The sequence below is a fragment of the Myotis lucifugus genome, unplaced genomic scaffold (assembly GCF_000147115.1).
Source record: "Myotis lucifugus unplaced genomic scaffold, Myoluc2.0 scaffold_48, whole genome shotgun sequence".
NCBI lineage: Eukaryota > Metazoa > Chordata > Mammalia > Chiroptera > Vespertilionidae > Myotis > Myotis lucifugus.
The window spans coordinates 661,819-666,266 of record NW_005871096.1 but is presented as its reverse complement, the minus strand read 5'-3'; positions in this window follow the sequence as shown (position 1 = coordinate 666,266).

The following is a 4,448-nucleotide window of genomic DNA, read 5'->3' as shown; positions in this document are numbered from 1 at the left end:
TATTAAAATAGATACAAAATATGAACATTATGCTTTTACATTATATAACTTTACCTTTAGAATAGCATTGTGATATGTACAGGTCAAAGAAATGTCTTTAAATGAAAGCAGCAAAGATAGAGGAATTATTGCCCGGCCGGTGTGCCTCAGTTGTTGAGCGTCAACCCATGAACCTGGAGGTGATGGTTCAATTCCAGTCAAGGCACATGACTGTGTTGTGGGCTGAATACACAGTAGGTGGCATGCAGACGGCAGCAGATCCATGATATTTCTATCCCTCTCTATCCCTTCCTTTTGCTGAAATCAATAAAAACATTTTAAATTGAAAAAATAGAGGAATTATTAAGTGTATCAGAAGATTACCTCATAAGCAAAGAGGAACAATATTTTGACATATAATGAGTATGGAATTTGCAATTGTAATAAATTTTGTTAACCAATTAAATAGAAATAACCTATTTAACCATGAATGAATATATTCTATCTCAGGAACACAGGGCTATTACTATTTTAGAAAAATATATCAATCTAATCCAGTGAAATATGAAAATGATGATTACAATAAGTCTTTAACTTCATCAATAGGTTATTGGGACTTAAGCAAAAACAACATCTAACAAGGCCTCCTTGAATGTTGTACTCTAGGCTGTCACTTGTCTCGCCTATTGGCTCTGGTAATTTACCTATTTGTCATTCTTTCTATAAACCTGTCCTTAATGGAGAAAAATGTGTCTCTATGCTCTCTGAGCTGGTTAACCATATTCTTTATGAATGTACCTCCCTCTACACAGATTTCTTTCCTCTCTTGATCTTCTGCCAAACCCACATAACAAAACTTCTGTTAAGTAGAGCTATTTTCTTTCCTCCAACCCAATACTCCTAAGTATGACCAAGCTGATTGGCTGCACTATAAATTTCTGCTATTCAGCCTTAGCTGTTCTATAATGGGACCTGTTTATTCTTTTTATTTTCATCACTGCTTGACAGTGCAAGCCAGACATTGCAAACAAGAGGTTTTAAGTCTCGATTCAGTGCATAAAAACTTATCCTTGCCTTCACAGTATTCACAGAACTTAATTTTTTAAATGCTTTCCAACATTTTTTTTAAAATGGCAATTTTATATAAAAATCCAGATGCATAAAATAAAAATAAAAAAATAAGAAAGAAAAGAAAAATCTGGCTAGTACAACCTCTTTTAATGCATAGCTACAATAGGCTAGAACTTTTTTACCACTCTACTGAAATGTCTTTTTTAAAAACTACCAATGAGCTTATTACTGACAGAAAAAGTAGTTGTAGTCTCTGTTTTTAATTCATTTCATACCTCTGCAGCATTTTCTAATGATACTCAGTCCCTGTATATTAAAACTCTTGTAAAATATTCACAATGAGATATGAAGACCTTTTTCTTCTTTCTATCAAACATAGGCTACTACTTAACTCACTTCAGGAAATACAAGATTCCAAATGTTTCCATATCATGCTATGGATATAAATTCTCATGCTGGTCGAGTATTCCTCTTACATCCTAGTCACGCCTAGTACTCTCCTTAAAAACCTCACCTCAAAATGTCTTCTGCAGAAGGATGTGGGAATTCCCACACATGCGCTCCATGAACTATGTTCTGTGAATAACAAAATGTGGTACCCAAATAAATATGAGAAGATTTTAACTGAAGTGGATCAATTTTGAAACCTGCCAGAGCCTTTAAAATGTTAATAATTGAGAAAGCTTTGAATTTAAAGACCCAAAATCTTGCCTAGGCTAAGTTGATTGGGCATTGTCCATGCACCAAAAGTCACCAGTTCAATTCCTGATCAGGGTATATGCCCAGGTTGTGGGTTTGATCCCCGATGATCTGGGGGAGTGCAGGAGGCAACCAATCGATGTTTCTCTCTCCCTTCTTCTCTCTCTAAAATTAATAACACATTTTTTAAAAGACTCAAATTCTAGAACTAGAATCACTAGGTTCAAATCCCAAGGCCACTCTTTCCTTTCTTTGTGGCCACGAGTCACATCCACAATCTCTTTACCACAGGATTTTTTTAGCTACGTCCTTGGTGTCCTCTTCAGAACATTTTCTTTCTTTCTTTCTTCCTTTCCTTCTTCCTTCCTTTCCTTCTTTCTTTCTTTCTTTCTTTCTTTCTTTCTTTCTTTCTTTCTTTCTTTCTTTCTTTCTTTCTTTCTTTTTTCTTTCTTTCTTTCTTTCTTTCTTTCTTTCTTTCTTTCTTTCTTTCTTTCTTTCTTTCTTTCTTCTTTCTTCCTTCCTTCCTTCCTTCCTTCCTTCCTTCCTTCCTTCCTTCCTTCTTTCTTTCTTTCTTTTTTTTAATATGGAAAGGTTCAGAATTTTCTGAATATTTAAAGTCTATTTCCGTTTTACATAACAATTTCTTCTTCAACTCAACCCTCTCCTCCAGCATCCTATATAATAAAAGCCCAGCAACTGAAATGGCAGAACGACCAGAATGACCAGAGACCAGAATGACCACAGCCCCTCACCCCAGCTGTCCCCGACCCCCAGTAGGTACCCCCACCCTAATCGGGGGCATGGTGGCCTGAAAACTGTCTGTAGACCCTCCCCACAACTGGTCCCACCCCCCAGCGGGGAACCCATCCCTGATCCGGGGCCCCCATGAGGGCAGGCCAGCCAGCCCCCACCCATGCACCAGGCCTCTATCCTATATAATAAAAGGGTAATATGCAAATTGACCCTAAAGGCTGAACAACCAGAAAGACCACTAGATCAGTCACTATGAGGCACACTGACCACCTCTCCATCTGTTTCCCCAGCCGGCAGGCTCCGATCGCCTGATGGCAAACAGAGAACCGGGGGTGAGTGGCAGGGGATGGGGGCAGCTCCAGGCCAAGGCCCCGCCCTACCAGTCATCCCACACACACAGGGCTACTGGTGGCGGAGGTGGGGCCAGTGACGGGGCAGGAATGGCCGACCTCTCAGTCCCTTCCCATGGCCGTCAGGTTCCAATCACCTGATGGTGAATGGGGAACTGGGGGTGGGTGGCGACAGGGGGTGGGGCCAGCTGTGGGCAGGCGGGGAATATGGCCTTGCTCGCAGGCCAGGCCTACAGACCATACCCACACATGAATTTCATGCACCGGGCCTCTAGTCTTACTATAAACAGTAAAGAGAACCCAAGCTTGCATGCTGTTTTAAGCCACTGTGTTCATGGTAATTAGTTACATAGCAATAGACAGCTCATACAGTTACTCACCTTACTACAGACCCATTTGAAGTAAGTTATGTAGAAGGCAACTGAGGCAGTCAAGGAGTATATGACTCACATCTATTTCAAGAGAGAACTTACTGCAAGGTGTGTGGTTAACTAGAAGCTTGCAGCTTCCACAATTTGGGGATCCACTACATTGTTCTTACCACTACTCCCCTCCTTCCCCCACCACCAAGCCTGTTCTCAGCCAATGTCTAAGCAGTGATGGTGATATTAGAGCTGACACAGTTCTGCCCCATGTGGAACCCCTCCCAGGGTTAACCTTTGCTCTGGGCACTTCATCAGCTTGGTTGACATTTTCTCGGAAGTGTGTAGCAATTGGAGTTTCTGCCTTTACCCTCTCTCCTTTGTAGTGTCAGACAGGCATCGTGATCTGAAGCCTCTCTCCCTCTCTTTTATTCTTCTTTATTCTTCATAGGTGCCTCCCCCAATAAATATCATAGCCTTCTAATTCTGTCCTGGCATCAGCTTCCGAGAAAACTCAAATTGACATAAGAACCTTTTGACGGTTTTACAATTTTCCTCGTCTGGGACTTCAGCCTCAAGCTAGAAAGGCAGTTTCAGACACTGGGAAACACATGAAGGGTCAGCAGAGCAACATCATCTGCAATTCTGCTGCTACCAATAATCCTCGTTGGCTCTGAGCATGTCACTGCCTCCCTGGGGCTACTTTCTTTCTGTTAAAATGAGAGCATTGGATTAGATAATCTTTAATATTTTCCTTTCTCTTTCTACCTTCACCAAACGTAAAAGGAGAGCAGATATTACAAATGACTTAAGGATAAGTAAAAATAATGGGGAGTGAAAGATAAAGTAATGGAGAAAATATAACCAATGGAAGGACCCAAGAGAAAAGGATCATAATGCCACATTGGCCATTGCAAGCAGTCCCTGGTTTACATTCTGACATTTTTTGTTTAAAAATTTTTGGATCTAGTGTTGATTTAGCTGGTATAGTCAATGGCAGGCGTGCTTTATGCCATGTTATCACTTTTCTAGGAATTTCAGGTTGTAAATTCCCTGGAGCCATGAATAAGGTGAAGGTCGGTTTGCTGTGCTTTTCTTTATTCCCCTGTGTGGTCCCCATGGACCCAGCCTGCCTTTCCTTCCTCTTAACCTGTTGACATGGCACACCGTTTCTCTTGGGCCTCCCTCCCCTCCCACACTTGCCTCCTCAGTGGTCTATCCCTTTGTGTAGGTG